This window comes from Zootermopsis nevadensis, unplaced genomic scaffold (assembly GCF_977971745.1).
Source record: "Zootermopsis nevadensis isolate Lab colony 2312 unplaced genomic scaffold, Znev_1.0 Znev_ptg000030l, whole genome shotgun sequence".
Taxonomy (NCBI): domain Eukaryota; kingdom Metazoa; phylum Arthropoda; class Insecta; order Blattodea; family Termopsidae; genus Zootermopsis; species Zootermopsis nevadensis.
The window spans coordinates 15479751-15497454 of record NW_028259162.1 but is presented as its reverse complement, the minus strand read 5'-3'; the positions used below and the strand labels follow the sequence as shown (position 1 = coordinate 15497454).

General features: G+C 37.5%; 1 long non-coding RNA gene across 5 annotated transcripts; it reads right to left on the bottom strand.

Annotated features, from left to right (window-relative positions):
* Positions 1-10237: 10237 nt before the first annotated feature.
* LOC147872151 (uncharacterized) lies at positions 10238-17279 on the bottom strand. 5 transcript variants are annotated; one of them, XR_015537794.1, is made up of 4 exons: positions 16010-16166; positions 12645-12834; positions 12090-12181; positions 10238-11812 (listed from the first exon to the last, which is right to left on the bottom strand). It is a non-coding gene; the product is annotated as an uncharacterized LOC147872151 (long non-coding RNA). The 5 variants fall into 5 exon arrangements; XR_015537793.1 differs by lacking the exons at positions 12090-12181; positions 16010-16166 and adding an exon at positions 17180-17279; XR_015537790.1 differs by lacking the exon at positions 12090-12181.
* Between the last annotated feature and the right edge of the window lie 425 nt (positions 17280-17704).

The following is a 17704-nucleotide window of genomic DNA, read 5'->3' as shown; positions in this document are numbered from 1 at the left end:
AAAATGTGGAAGTAACACAAAATGCCTTCGTATTTTAAGAAATGTTTACGTAACTGAACTAGAATGTTTCCTGGTTTGTCACAGTGTTTTTTCAAAGCTTGACTTCATTTTAATCCAATATTTAAAGACCGGACCTGAAACTTGTCTTAATGATGATAAAGGGGTTGGGCGACAAAAAGATTGAAGGCGACAGATGATGGGCATGCGAGCAAGTCAGGGCGACAGTCACGGACCCAAATTCAATCCAGTGATCTAGGGGTTAGTAAGGGAGAAGTCTCTTGGGAGGTGAAAGTGGGTTAAACGACAAGTCAGTACGAGACATACAAAGAGGGATGAAGGGGAAAGGAGCCCTTTACTAAGGTAACAAACAGATAAATCTGTGCGATTATCAGGATAGAGCTGGACAGGTTTTGTGGTAGGCCTTCATAAAAACGTAATTTGACGATGTTCTTCTGGGTTTTGATGCTGTGTAGATACCAATGTTTCGGACAAACATACTGTCTCCATTTTCTTGGTTTGGGTACAGAGTCCTCGGTTCTCATTGGCTCAAATTTTGTACGAACTTCATGAGAAGAAAACAGTCCGCTCAGTTAGTCAAAAAATTAAAACAAAATGCGTGCCACTTGCCTTGTCAATCTCAACTTCCTTGATAAAGTCATTGTAATAATATTTAGTGGAACTTCCAAAGACTGAATTCATAAGTACTGAATTAAGTTCAAAATTATTGTTTCTTATATGTAAAGTTATTCTGTGTAACTGTTCTTAAAACATAAACGTTAAACAACGACGCTAGCTTATATTAAAGAATTATTGCGGTTTTAACAATACTTCAACGAAAGAACTGTAACAAAGTGCCTTTTGAAATGTGTTCTTATAGAGCACTCTACTTTCAAAATACTTTTGACATACAACTTAAATATGCAGAACATAAGCTCGCTTTAAGCCGCAACTGTGTAAGTTTGCCATTGTTCTCATTTTACATAAGATGGTGTTTCAATGCTTTGTCCTCCAACTTTTAATTACATAAAACCAAGTTAGAAAGGCTTCGAAGAATTACACATTTTATAATAAAGAATAAATACTTTTTTATACCAGTAATTTCCGGTCATATAAACCAGACTGCTTTCTTTAAACACATATCGTTCTTATATACGGCATGGAATTATATTTATAAAAAAGTTATATTTGAATAATTTTAAAGACTACTTTTTATTTAGGTTTATGACAGAGTCTACTACAAGTGGAAATTATTCTGTCTTAGAGCGGAGTTTTAAGTACTTCCGGTTAAGATGAATTTGTTTTTCCTCCCCAAGATTTTGCGTCATTTTCGGAAGTTGTTAATGGTTTCCTTGTTAAGAACTGAAACAGATAGCACATGAAAATATGCAAGTTCGTGTCGCACATTCTGACTAAGCACGAAGATCCAACTCCAATTAATACTGAGTGTCAGCAGGGAATGTTCTCACACACAATACTGCAGAATTTTACCAAATGTGGTACAGAGTGCCAGTGTGTTTCTTCTATATGAGAGGTCTAATTTCGATTATCATCCTCTGTTTTACCTATGCGATGCCTGTTTTAACATTTATTATATTTACGAACAGCGAATTTGACGGAAGAGGACAGAAGTGGTCACGATTTGTTTAAAAATCCGAGCAAACTGAAAAATCATTCAATATAACCGATCCAAATGGAAGCTAAAACGGATTATTACATTTGTAATGTCCATATGCTACCTAATTATATATAATTTGTCAAAAGATAATTATTACTCACTATAGACACGTCATAAGTCGAAGGATAATGGTAGTTCAACATGCTTTGAACCAAACCATACATAATTATTCCAATTCCGTTAATACAAGAACAGAGTAAGTTTTCTAATTTTATCATATACTAAGTATTAATGAATCTATGACAGACCCTGACATTCAGAACTTTATAAGCAATATATCTACATTTTCATTCATCTTACACATAAAGGTGAAATTGTAGCTAAGTAATACGAAATTTACAAAATTACACCGAATTTCGACTGATGAGTAGAACGACAAGCTTCTGCAACACGCATCGCTGTTGGTAACCACTCATCGCCCGTCATACGCCGTTCATTTGGCAGCAGGCTTTCAACTGATACGTCTTGTCAAATCACACATTGATCGTACTTGTCGAATATTGCTGCGTTCATATATTACCCCGTTGAATAAAAGAATAGAGGGTTTTTTATAATTTCTATCTCTGGCTTGAATAGGCACATGTTCAAACACCAATCTGTGACAAAAATGTAAATCATCGTTATTTTTTTATACTTGTTTCTGATTTTTCCTGCATTTAGAAATTGCGAATATGAGCGTTTTCATAATTCGAGGTGGATGCATGAGACATCAGTTAAAACTGATCCACTAGCATACATACGCTTTTAGCTCCATCTACTTAACATACACCAAGTAATATGTTACAAGTTTTCGATTTATTTTGGCCTGTGTGGTGAGCCAGTTAGGCAGCCTAGCAGCCCTTAAAACTGCGTGCAGGCTTTTACAGCTTTTAGTGGCAATGGAGCTATAAATCAGTTAGGATTGTTAACCCTGGGCATTGCTTGCACGCAGCGTCACAGCAGCGTTCGTCTGATTTAAGGTTACCGCTCAGCCACGTTGTTAAGCGTCTCCAAAACTAGGTCATACTTGAGGCAGATAACATTAAAACTGCGGAAAGATGTCAGCATTCCAGCGCTAGTGTAGTATTTCTTGGAATTAGGTTTGGGTGTTAGTTACCGGTCGTCATTAGCACTTTGCATTTCGTGTTAGATGTGCCACAGGAAATAAGGGTAGAAACTCAGGTCAGAAAGCACTACAGTGTTGAATGAAAGGATTAATTAATAATGCATCAAAAATTGTAGAAATGAAAATGGAAGTGGTCCACATTTAAAGCACTTTTCCTCCATTTGCCTGGAGGGACTGTGAAAAACCAAGAGAAATCAGTTAATAGCATGTGTCCAAGCCGAGGTATGAACCAGGACCTCCAGAATATGAAGCACGAATTTTAACTATTTCTAATCCCGAAAAATTTCACCCTTTAAAGAATAATATAAACCGACATATTTTTTATATTCTTCTCCGTACATGCATGTAGTAAATACTGTTGCTATGAAAATGCGATGAGATTTACCCCTAGGTAAATTAGGAAGGCACCCCAAAATATAACAAAAACAACCAAAAAATTAAGTGACAGCAAGAAAGGAAACATACACGAACAATACAAACTTTTAAATAAAATTTACATTAGAACATTCTAAATCCACCACTTTCATCAATTATATAGACGGTTTGATGGGTCTCAGAGCCGGATGTGACGTGCTGGTCCCTACCTCGCCCACTGTTTTATTCATCAGGGTGTGACAATATTCACCTTAATTATGTTTATATTTCGAAAATTGGGGGTGGGTTATCATGAGCTCCTTAGTATCAACCGTCTTGAAATTATCTCCCGATATTGGGGATCGAATCCACAGAGGCTCGGGATTTGGGTTACGGACTATGGCTGTACACAAATAAACTTTAAGTTACAGTTCGGACCTCTGTGGAAAGACCGAAAGTATTATTCACTACTTTAAAATAATTCATAGAACTGTGTAGGTATCTAGGCAATGTAACAATGACAACTTACCAGAAACAAAGTAACGGTGTGTAATGATTTTAATAAAATACAATATTGTAAATTTTAATGTAAAAATTGATTATTTCTGTCCTCAGTCATGAGGTGAAAAGTATGTGTGACATAAGCTGTCAGCATTGCAGATTATAAACTTAAAATATAAGGTAATAATATTATATGAGCTTGGTTAATTGAATGAAGTAAATTCTAACAATGAATCAGAATACAGGAGTACTGAACTGAGGAAGTATTTAGAATAGCATGTATGGGTTTAGTGGGAATTGAAGTTTTCACGGCGGTAAGTTTGAAGATGTCTTCTTCTGGGTTGTTGCGCCGTGTGGTCTGGTAGACGTTTACAGAAGTTACAGAGATCCTTGCTGTCTCCAACATCAAGGCGAAGATGGAGGCAGCAAGGACCTCTGAAATGTCGGTAAAATTCTACCAGACTAAACGGCGCAACAACCCAGAAGACAGACATCTTCAAGTACGGGTTTGCGTTCGATCAGTTCTAAATTCTGTAAATAATGCAGTATTATAAATTAGACATTTAAAAAAACCGTTTTTAAAAATTTAATTGGTGACATCATCTCCAAGAGAAACATACCACTATAGAGCTAAACATTATTTTATAACGAATCTGCAAACGCTGTCATATTTCGATTAAGTCTAAATGTAATAAACATCATTCGTATTTTTTGCGTATCTCTAGAATGTCGCATTAGACGTGAAAGCTTCATGACTGATTATGCTGGTGTCAAGTGAATTTAAAAAGCCCAACCATTGGTCAAATAAATCAAAAAGAATCGACTGTTGCTGGACAAAGTTTGTTCAGCAATTAAACGTGGCAGGGTAACGAACCGATTGACACGGATCGGTATTTCACATTTTCTAGCATTCACTGGATGACTACTTTAGCGATGGGGGTTGACGGGAGGGGGCGGATGTTACGTCGGGAAGTTTCGGTTGATTGACCCCTTGGTTAATTAATAAACCGTGAACCTCTGACTCGACGTAACAAGATCCAATTTAGTCGTATGGCGTTGAAAGTGGTGTCCTCTGTTGAATAAATCCAATAGAATCAGTAAATATATTTCAGTTTGTACCTCCAGTGATAGAAGCAACAATGTAGTAACGATTAATTAGCGAACGACATTTTGACAAAAAAAGGGCACGCAGAATATATCACCATGGTTTCGCGACAAACAAATGATGATTCCATATACATAGGCTATGCTCTGACCGCACGTTCACAACAGCACACTCCTATATGCACTCTACAACTTGTGAACCGTTTCCTGGTTTGTTCTTAATAGTCTACAGCAGGGGTTTTCAACCTACAGTCCGCGGCACCCCTTCGTGTGGCCCCTTAACATACCAGTATAATGGACGCAAAATGAATCCAAGCTTGAGCTACATCTTAGGAAGAGCGGAAGGGATGATGGAAAGACGAAGGGGGAGGAAGACGGCAAAGTATTTGTAAGCATGTTTAGTGCAACTGAAAATATTTTTTTCCTTTTAATTTCGATACAATCGGTGACATTTCGACTTTACACTGCATAGAAGTTTGTGTACCAAAATAACTATAAAACACCAGCAATGAAGGCACAAATTACGCGCTAATTCTACAGCCTGGACATTATAATTTCACAACTCTATGAGCTATTACTTCGCGATCTTCCTCTCCCTTACACATGTATATTTATAACGGTCAGAGAAGTCCGGAGTTATTTTGCTTCCATTGTAACTTACAACTGGGACACGAAATAAAACATGTACGAGGTGTGATAATTTAGTTCCTGGCATGCCTCCTTAACCCTTCAGCAAGAAAGATTTAAATACCGCTGTATACCGCTGTCGTGCTCGCACTACGGTTGTTTTGATTGGATGGGCATTTAAATTTTGTTCTAAAACACTTTATTTATCATAGCGTTTGAACTATATAACATATAATTAACAATTGTTCACTGAAACCCTCTTAAAAGATGGTTTTATAATCTAACCTTATAATATGAACACTCTGTGTGTGAGCAATGAAATGTAATTACATACAAACTAATTATTGCTGCCACCTTTGCAGTAGTCTCCTAGCTCACCAAAACAATTAGTGAGTAGGTTGTTTCCAGTGCTCAAAACGTTTATGGAACTTTCTTGTGAAATGCCCTGTAGGGCGGTCGTAATATGTCCGTGAATGTTGACAATGCCTGAAAACCTGTGGCCCTTCGAAGCGGTATTTAGTTTTCAGAATACCAATTTCAATATCTGTTTTATTTTGGCCGAAAGCTTTTGGAGAGCGACCTCGTATAAGCACGAACAATGTCACGATGCGAGATCCAAGCACCAGACAAAACTTCCGTTCTTCTCCGACGAAAAACCTCAGGTGAACTAGTCAGTACTTCCAAGTAACAATGATGGCCCTCTGTTCGACCTTGTTCAACAAACTCAAAGTGAACAATGCCACTGTAATAAAAAGAAAACAAACGAGCATTGTCATTTTGGCACTTCTATGTCACTCAAAGACATATCATCAGCACCACAAGCCTCTGTCAAACATCACTTTTATCCTCTTGCCTAACTTTGCACAAAACTTGATGTTAATGCGTTGCTCCAACAACCCACCACTCATTTTCCTCTACAAGGACGCAAACACACGTTTCTGTAACTCTGTCACTGTTTCTCTACTACTGCCTTGTTTGAATCACCAGCAGACAAGATGAAACCACAGACATGCATAACACGTCGCTGCTTGCTACTCGATACGACATATATGTCGACTTTCCTGGATCTTAATTGTCGCAAATCGTACAATTATTTTGACATAAGGAACAAACAACATCTTCTTCTCGACCTTCGTTTACTAACCTCATAAAGTGGCCAAAAAATTATTGAAAAACCTAGTAAGTCTCTTGGATCGTACTATTTTTGCGTACTATTGCAAGATCCTAGTTGCTTTTTACGGCACTTTTAATACGTAACAACTCGGTGCCACTACATGGAAGCTACAAAACTTTGTTGTACACGTATCAAGTTTAGTACTAGTCAAATACACTCGCACATACACAAACGTGTTTATGGATATCTCCGTTCAAACAGCGGAGATGAAAATGTGAGGAGAACCCCTTCCTCCTAGTCGACCTCCCACATTTTCGCAGGAAATGGCTGCCATCTATCAGACTTTTCCGTAACGTGTGACAAGTGACAGACTTGACGATATGTGCATTGCGCCTTCCCGCCACAGTACAACGTAGTGGGTGGTCTCTAATGTATGATTAAGCTACTGTGCCTTTCGTTCTATGTGACGGTTAAGGTAAGTAGTTGCTTGCCGCTAACACTTAAAACACTATTCGTTTCTAATAGTAACTGGAAGAAGGTATAAACGCTGATTCAAAAGCGTCAGTCAACGTATTTCAACTGACAACCTAAACGTCACCATTTAATTTTTTTCTGTAATATACAAATTAAAATATAGAATTAGTCTTTATAATTGAGTTTTAAATGGTGTAGCTGTGTGATATGTGCTATTACGGATAGATAATCTACCACAGACTTGACTTCAGACACATTGGTCTATGAACATATTACTATTAACATAGTACAATCCATAACAGAACTGCCGACATAGACAATTCATAGAGAATAAAATAGAGCATTGCAAAAATGTAAATATGTGCAACAAAAAGTAATTATACTGATTTTCAGACTCTTTATCAAAAATAAAATATTTTTCTCTGTCTCATCCTCACAAAATGTCATTTTAAAGGATTTATTTGCTATCATTTTATTGTGATTTGTTCGTGTAGTTACACTGAACATGTACTTTACATAACATCAAGTACATTTCCATTTTGCCTAAGGACCAGGAAAGCCTTAATGGCACAAGTTTTGAAAGAAATAGCCAATTTTCTTTATCTTTAACATTACATTTAGACATGACAAATTATCGTAGTATACGCTCAAGTATATTTTCTATTGAAGCCTACACAAATTACTAGTACTAACGCAGCTACAGCCGTGGCACGGCATTCCATCGTTCTGTCGTCTTCGGTCGTATTAGAATGGGGTGACAGATTTTGAAGTCAAGCATACCAAAGCCTAATTCTGTAGGGGAGATATTTCAAGAAATCTGTGACAGCAAAAACAAACGTCAAATCCACTTCACATGTCACATAAAGAACAACAAAAATATTAAAATATCACGTAACACAAAACTGACAGACGACAAGGGACGTGAGGAAACTGAATTAGGAGCTTCAGCATTTCAGCATGAAGTGTGAACACTAGTTAAGCTTTCTGACAAACAATTTTCTTTCAGAAAGAACTGCAAAGTAAGTAATCTATGCCTATTTTAAAGTACTATTATGCATACAACTAAACATTCAAGGTCATAGTTAGTCGCTATTTTATCACTGCGTAGTGTCAAATCCTGAGGTTATGAGGTTTCGAATAGCCTGTGAAGAAATATTCATTCGTGGCCTATTTTAAAACACTGTCTGCGCGTTCGTCCGGAATTAGTGAAAAAAGCAGAACTGTGAGTCTCTCCTTGATTGAGATTGGAGATCGGTAAGTTTAGGCACATTTCACAGGACTGAGGGCTACTTGGCCTTCCATTATCAGAGCGCTGGAGAATGCTAAGTAGTGAACAAGGACTTTTCATTTCTTTGTGGAATAATGTAGGTGATTTCAAATAATTACAATGAGATATATATTCACTACAAAACACAGTCATTTACCTATCATCTGTTTAACCACACGAGTTCAATGACGAGTTGTGCAATTACGGCAGCTATTTGCTTTTCCTAAATAAGGTATGTCGCCAACAAACCTTTTCAGGAGGGACAAAACACTTTTTATCAAATGAATAACTATTGATTTAAGTTAATGTTTGCTGATCCGGTGTATGTGCTTCCTAAGTTCACCACCTAAACATTATCTGATCATTTAGACATTGAGGTCATAATTTCTTGAAGAAATGAACATGAGCAACTTGTAAACGAATGCTTAAAATATTTGAATAAAATATGGCGCCTATGAAACCGTAAGTCAGTACACACTAAAGAAGGTAACTAGTATTAATAACAGCTATGGTGCACACAATTTTATCTCATGAGCAGGGACTTGTAAATATTAAAAAGTGGCAGTGGAACCACGGTTCCGGAGAATCTGACGTAAATACGTCTCTGTATTTAAATTATATTTAGGCAATAAATACAAAGAAAGGAAGGGGGTTAAAAGACTTGACGAACCTCCCCTTGGGGGGGGGGGGTTGCGTTTTAAAATCTTAAGTAAGAAACTAAACTAATCCCCCTCAAGGGATAAAATTCTTGACCAAACACTTGGTCAAGTTTCCTAGGTAACAACAATGCCGAGTAAACAGATGACGTTTCCTAAGTAACCATTGTTGTCGAGTTGTTGATATTGATCTTACACATTTTTTTGACCCGTGTTCGTTACACTTTTTTGCCGAATGACCCTTCCGTATGGATGTATTTACGTCAAAATGAAAAGGACCAAGTATGGAAATATTTATGTCCTATTTCCATAAGAGGTTAGGAATAAAGGCATCATAAATTGTTGCTAGTTACATGAATCCCTTAAAAATCACTGATGTTGGTAGGTGCATACAAGAGCACACAGCATCACAACCCAGAAGACCATGACTGAGAGGTACATGACTTTTTAAAGGATTCATGTAAATAGAGGTAGACTGATCTACAAGTGGTCACTGGGAAATAATGTTTACATCTTGGACAGTATATAATTCTTTATCTACTACCCTGATCTTCCCCTCTGATTCCCATGCATTTTACTCCTAATGCACAGTTGTCCTGGCCAATTTACTGAAACAGGTTGAACATTAATCTTAACAGAAATTGTATAAACTTAAACGTATGAGACTGTGACTCCAGTTACTGTAGTGCATATCAAAAGGATGATGTAAACTAAACTAAGAGACAGTTTGGAACGAAAGTTTCTAGGCAAAATACGATTGCAACACACATCAATGTTTCTCTGGATACAATTTATTTGAAAATAATTATGCACTTTCAATCATAAACACTTTACAACGTTATATCTACAATTCATGCATATTATTTTTCACCAACCTACACCACTTTTTAATCGTACCTTAATTCAGAGAAAGTTGTTACAAATTGTCTAAAGTCATGGGGTGGAGGTGGTGTTTAAAGGACGTGATATTATACTGCATCATGCAGTCAGCTGGACTGTGCATAAGCCATGACACATGGCTGGCAGAAGTTAAAGCCAAGACCAATAGAATGGGGATTCCGAATTATTAAGAAGGTTTACCAGTGAAGACAAGCTTAAAAACATAATGGAAACACAAAATAAAGAAAGAAAAAACTAATACAACAAAACGTAAGAGACACTGAGAACAGAGAGAAAATTGAGACATATGAAAGAAACAAAAACACATGGGCTCTTAAAATACAAATAAAGAAACAAAATATTAAAGCCCTAAAAAAACTACTGACATTAAAATAATCAAACTTTACTGAAAGTAAAATTCATGATCTAAGAGACAGAAATTCTGAAAGTACTGAACTTCATAACTTTTAAAAAATTGTACTATTGCAGATATATTTTTATTGCAAAACAGGAACATGTCTATGCATGTACCGACTGTACATTACAGAATAACAATTTCAAATGCAAGCAATTCAAGAAATATATTTGCATGATTAAATTTTATCATAAGCCCACAAACCAGCAAATCTCAATCAATGGGGCATGGCAAAGTATTTAGACATGATGTAATACATTGAAATGTACAGCGTGTCCACAAAGTCCCTTCGGGGTTTTGAAAAATTGTGGCGCGCAACCAAATTGAGCTAGCCACATGCGGTTTGAGGCTGATTACAGCGAAGCTCTGGAAGTATTTACTGACATCACAGAACATGACAAGAGGTCGAATATCATCTGGACGTTCTACTGAGGTCAGTAAAAAACCTCCAGAGTTTCACTGTAATCTGCCGTAAACCGCATGTGACTAGCTCAATTTTTCAGAACCCGAAAGGACTTTGTGGACATACTGTATTACATTTGTTAATGGCTATTTAATCATAGTTCAAGGATGAACATTTTTGTATGAGAAACATAAATTCCAAACATTCACGTTTTCCTCTTGCTGCGTTTGGCTCTACCAGAAGTTGATTTCTTTGAGACAGACTTCTTTCTACGTACAGAACTAGCCTTCATACTATTTCTCACTGCTTCTTTTGCAGCTTTTGTTATAATTTTCTTAAGAGCTCTTGCTCCTACTGCTTTTTTGAGAGTACTAGCGCGACCTGAAAAAGTGTGGCGCGCAACCAAATTGAGCTAGCCATATGCGATTTGCAGCAGAATTGAAACTCTGGAAGTTTTTTACTGACCTCAGTAGACCTCGATGTAGGCTCCCTTGGTAAAATGGAGAACGTCCAGACGCCTTCAGGTCACCAGTTAACGGACTTGACCTGAAGACCCGTATCGGAAATGCGATCTCGGCTATTCCAGCGAACATGCTCAACAGAACATGGCAAGAGCTCGAATATCTGGACGTTCTCCGTGCTACCAAGGAAGATCTACTGAGGTCAGCAAAAAAGCTTCCAGTAATCGGCCGCAAACCGCATGTGGCTAGCTCAATTTGTTTGCGTACCACAATTTTTCAAATCCCCTAAGGGACTTTGTGGACATACTGTATTACATTCGTTAATCAGTATTACATCAAAGTGTGATGGAAACCTTTATAATACAGTACATGCAAGATACTTATGCAATAATGTTAACAAATTGTAATATAAAAACCAACACCAGGGCCCAGCAATTTCTGCATATTGTACACAATGGACAACAATTGTGACAGTGCTACCGGTTTAAATCCTACATCTGAGGTTCAAAGAATATAATGCAACACATTTCAAACTGGTAAGGCACATTACAACAAAGACTGATGAGTGGTGAAAATGGTAATCTGGATGAAGAAATTCACCCCAAATTCCAAACATTCACGTTTTCCTCTTGCTGCGTTTGGATCTACGAGAAGTTGATTTCCTTCTACGTGCAGAACTAGCCTTCATACTGTTTCTCACTGCTTGTTTTGCAGCTTTTTCTATAATTTTATTAAGACCTTTTGCACTCACAGCTTTTTTGGCAGTACTACGGCGACCTGAAAAAGTTTATCACACAGCATTTAAAAATTGAATGTATTTATAAACCCATCACAAGCAGTTATAAACACTTATTAATGTAGGACATAACTCAAAATATCTTAGCTACACAAACATGCACACACCACACCATCATTTTGTAAGCATGGCAAAGTGCAGCTTACAATATACAACTTCTTTCTCTCCAGCTAAATGTTCAAATTACGGTTTCAGAAGCCCAATCACATTTGACTGTGTATGATGCAACAGCAATGACTGAACAGAACATTTTCATACCCTCAGTCTTAAGTTTGGGGCTTCATCTCTGACCAGGCACTAATCTCGTCTCAAGAGTAATGTAGATTAATTTTACTGTTTTGGTTTCATCTCTGGGGAAAAATGAAACAAAGTTTCCATAATTAATCTACACAATCTGGAGGCCTCAGAGACCAAAATTCACAATGTATTTTTGTAAATTAAAGAAGATGAACTTGAATGAGCATCACAGGCTAAGTTATCTCAAAATGTGTTTGAGTGTTCGGGGATCACATGTTGAACACTAGCTGTGATGTGCAGACTTTTGAGATGCAGACAGATTGTCTCTCAGCTCATTCAAGATGCGTCCCGTTCTTTGCAAACTAACTAGGTCAAGTATACATAAATCTTGGGGGCCATTTAAACACTAACCAAGCTGATATGCCAGAACTAATATCCTGATCCGTATTTTATGCAACGGACGTCATATGTTTCAGGTAGATTACCAATCTGTACACATATGCAAGAACACCTGAAATGAGTCTCGACCACTAATATATTAAGATTTAATATTGATATAGGTGAGGTTCTACTTACTCCTCCTCTTAGAAACTGCGCGCCGCTTAACTTTCCTCGCTGATTTTCTTTTAGCTGGCGTCTTCCTTTTACTTCTCGATCTACGAGGAGGCATGTTTCACACTTTGTATGTGGCTTATTGAATTATCTGAGTTAACCACTTTATATTGCTGTCGCTTCTGTACTCCGACTTTCACGAACTGACTGCCACCTAGTAAGCAAAAGGGAAATTTGTCCATGAAGTGTAGCGGGAACAGATACGTTCAGTCATGACAAGATATCTACTACCTAGAAAAATAAAAGCCGGAATAATGCACGCTAAATGCCACCATTCGCGTTCTTTGCGGTATTCATTTAAATAGAAGAGTTCAGGTTGGAAAGCTGTAGAAATTTGTCGGCAAGCGATGTAATGCGTTTGCTTTCTCAAAAAGTTAGAACATATGGACAAAATAATGATGTCGGAGATTTTATTACCGACAGCACAGCCCTGTTTCTCCACCACGTCTCCAGGACATCCCCACGAACAACGCTAGAATTATTCATGGTAAAACCTAACCAGACGTAAAACAAAACAACCTTATCTAACCTAATATAAAGAACCTAGCCTAACCCAACTAAACCTAACAGAACCTAACATAATCCTAAACGCAACCTAATCCAATGTAACTTATCTAAAACCCAAGTTAAATGAATCCAAAATAACCAAACCGCATGAAATAAAACCCACCGCCGCTTAAGGACTTTCAAGTGACATTATAGGACTCCTCCAAGATTTCTCCAGCAATTCTCCATGACAAAAAAATTTGCGCATAACGTCTCCAGAACTTCTCCGGCACTACTCTAGGACTATTTCAGGATTTCTCCACGAATTTTCCAGGAATTCTCCAGGATTCTTAAGGACTTTTCCAGGACGACCCAACGACCACCCAATGAATACGATAGAAATTCTCCAGGACAAAGCAACCCATCGTAAAACAACAACCTTATATAACGCAACCATAACTTACCTAACTTAACTGACCTATCCTAACCTAACCAAACCAAACCAAACATAACCTAACCAAACCAAACCCAACCAAATCAAACGAAACCTACCCCAACCCAACCTCACGCACAACGATACCTAATACAATGTAACTTATCCCAATAAAACTTAAAACCGACCGGCATAGGATCAAAACCACCACCGCTTAAGGAATTGCAAATAAATTTCTAGGATTTCTCCAGGATTTCTCCAGGACTTCTCCATGACCAAAGAAACAACGCGTAGAGCCAAATGGTATTGGAATAATGCATTGTAACTTTGGCTCCAGTACCTTAGGAATACAAACTGCCTACAAGCCTAATTCTCTTACACGAGTTCACAAATGCAGATGAAAACATTAAATGTGATGAACAATAATTATAAATAGGAATCCCTTACCTCAAACTTTGTTCAATTGTAGGAGACCACGATGTCCAGCGGAAAATATCAATTTAATCAAATCTAAAATGGAGAGAGTGGAGGGAAGATATTCTAAAACGTTATAAATTATCTACTCTACGAAGCACTTCTTCCACAAGCGACTCACAGCTTAACTCTTTCCGCAATAACGAAAGCGGATTGTTGACGGCAGTAATGAAACACAAAAATGCCGAATAAACAGATAACATAACAGTTAGTTTCTTAGGTAACATGCCGAGTAAACAGATAACAAACAATTAGTTTACTTAGGTAACATAACAATGCACGCAGGAGTTCATAAAAAAAGCTGAACATTGTTGCCGATCCATATTTACAAATTCTCCAGGACAACCCAACACATCGTAAAACAACAACCTTAATTAACGCACCCTTAACTTACCTAACTTAACTGAACCTATCCTAACCTAATCAAACCAAACCAAACCTAACCTAACCAAACCAAACCAAACCTAACCCAACCCAACCCAACCTAACCCACAACGCTACCTAATACAATGTAACTTATCCCAATCGAACTTAAACGAATCCAAAATTACCGATCCGCATAAGATCAAACCCACCACCGCTTAAGGAATTCCAAATAACCTTCCAGGACTTCTGCAGGATTTCTCCAGCACTTCTACATGACCAAAAATAAATTCCGCATAACCTCTCCCGGACATCTCCGGCACTACTTTAGGGCTTATCCAGGACTTTTCCAGGAATTCTTCCGGACTTCTCCACAGGGCTGTGTAGTCGGATGCAATTTTAGGTGGAGTCGCAATCAGTAAAGATGTACGACTCCGACCTGGATGTAAAATCTTAAAAACAATTTCTATACCGTGTGAGCCTTAACGGAGATTCAACGACGCGTTGGGCCACATGATGTGGGAATAATGCCTTGTAACTTTGGCTCCGGTACCTTAAGAATACAAACTGCCTACAAGCCTAATTCTCCTACACGAGTTCACAAATGCAGATGAAAACATTAAATGTGATGAACAATAATAATTATAAATAGGAATCCCTTACCTCAAACTTTGTTCAAGTTCTAAAACGTTTTTAACAGCACAAACAATTATCTACTCTATGACGCACTTCGTCTACAAGCGATTCACAGCTCAACTCTTTCCATAATAACGAAAGCGGATTGTTGACGGCAGTAATGAAACACAAAAATGCCGAATAAACAGATAACTAACAATTAGTTTCTAAGGTAACATAACAATGCACGCAGGAGTTCATATAAAAGCTGACCATTGTTGTCGGTCCATATTTACAAATTCTCCAGGACAACCCAACCCATCGTAAAACAACAACCTTACATAACGCACCCTTAACTTACATAACTTAACTGAACATATCTTAACCTAACCAAACCAAACCTAATCTAACCAAACCAAACCAAACCTAAACCAACCCAACCTAATCCATAACGCAACCTAATACAATGTAACTTATCCCAATCAAAGTTAAACGAATCCAAAATAACCGACCCGCATCGGATCAAACCCACCACCGCTTAAGGAATTCCAAATAACCTTCCAATACTTCTGCAGGATTTCTCCAGCACTTCTACATGAGAAAAAGAAATTCCGCATAAACTCTCCCGGACATCTCCGGCACTACTTAAGGACTTATCCAGGACTTTTCCAGGAATTCTCCCGGACTTCTCCACAGGGCTGTAGCTTCGGAGTCAGTAAAGATGTACCGAATCCGACCTCGATGTAAAATCTTAAAAACAATTTCTATACCGTATGAGCCTCAACGGAGATTCAACGACGCGTTGGGTCACGTGGTGTGGGAATAATGCCTTGTAACTTTGACTCCGGTACCTTAATAATACAAACTGTCTACAAGCCTAATTCTCTTACACGATTTCACAAATGCAGATGAAAATATTAAATGTGATGAACAATAATTATAAATAGGAATCCCTTACCTCAAACTTTGTTCAAGTTCTAAAACTTTTTTAACAGCACAATATTATTTACTCTACGACGCACTTCGTCTACAAGCGATTCACAGCTCAGCTCTTTCCGCAATAACGAAAGCGGATTGTTGACGACAGTAATGAAACACAACAATGCCGAATAAACAGATGACATAACAGTTAGTTTCTTAGGTAACATGCCGAGTAAACAGATAACACAACAGTTAGTTTTTTAGGTAACATGCCGAGTAAACAGATAACAAACAATTAGTTTCTTAGGTAACATAATAATACATGCAGCAGTTCATATAAAAGCTGACCATTTTTGTAGGTCCATATTTAAACATTGTTGATATGGATCTTACACATCTTCGTTACGCTTTTTTGCCGAATGACCCTTCCGTATAGACGTATTTACGTCAAAATTAATATTAGCCTAAATTTGAAAGTAGAAAACCTAATAAATCTTGAATTAAATAAATACAAAATAACCGACCCGCATGGGGTAGAACCCACCGCCGCTTAAGGACTTTCAAATGATCTTATAGGAATTCCCCAGAATTTCTCTTGCAATTCTCCATGACAAAAAAATTGCCCTAAACGTCTCCAGGACTTCTCCGAAACTACTCTAGGAGTTTTCCACGATTTCTCCAAGAATTTTCCACGAATTCCCCAGGATTCTCGAGGACTTTCCTAGGACGTCTCAACGACCACCCGATAAATACAATAGAAATTCTCCAGAACAACCAAACCCATTTTAAACAACAATCCTATATAGCGCACCCATAACTTACCTAACTTAACTGAACCTTTCCTAACCTAACTAAACCAAACCTAACCCAACCCAACCAAACTCACAATGCTACCTAATACAATGTAACTTATCCCAATCAAACTTAAACTAATCCAAAATAACCGATGCGCATAGGATCAAAACCCCCACCGCTTAAGAAATTCCAAATAACCTTCTAGGACTTCTCCAGGATTTCTCCAGGACTTCTACATGACCAAAGAAACGACGCGTAGAGCCACATGGTATGGGAATAATGCCTTGTAACTTTGGCTCCAGTACCTTAAGAATACAAACTGCCTACAAGCCTAATTCTCTTACACGAGTTCACAAATGCAGATGAAAACATTAAATGTGATGAACAATAATTATAAATAGGAATCCCTTACCTCAAACTTTGTTCAAGTTCTAAAACTTTTTTAACAGCACAAAATTTTTTTCTCTACGACGCACTTCGTCTACAAGCGATTCACAGCTCAGCTCTTTCCGCAATAACGAAAGTGGATTGTTGACGGCAGTAATGAAACACAAAAATGCCGAATAAACAGATGACATAACAGTTAGTTTCTTAGGTAACATGCTGAGTAAACAGATAACAAACAATTAGTTTACTTAGGTAACATAACAATGCAAGAAGGAGTTCATAAAAAAGCTGAACATTGTTGCCGGTCCATATTTAAACATTGTTGATATGGATCTTACACATCTTCGTTACCCTTTTTTGCCGAATGACTATTAGCCTATATTTTAAAATAGAAAAATTAAATACTTCTTGAATTAATCTTAAAACCTTGCATACCGTGAAGTGTATTAATGCATAAAATCATGCATATAAACAAACTGTTTACACTTCGACCTCAAGAGGTCATCATCTGTGGTAAACAAATTAATTCATATTAAATCATACAATTCAC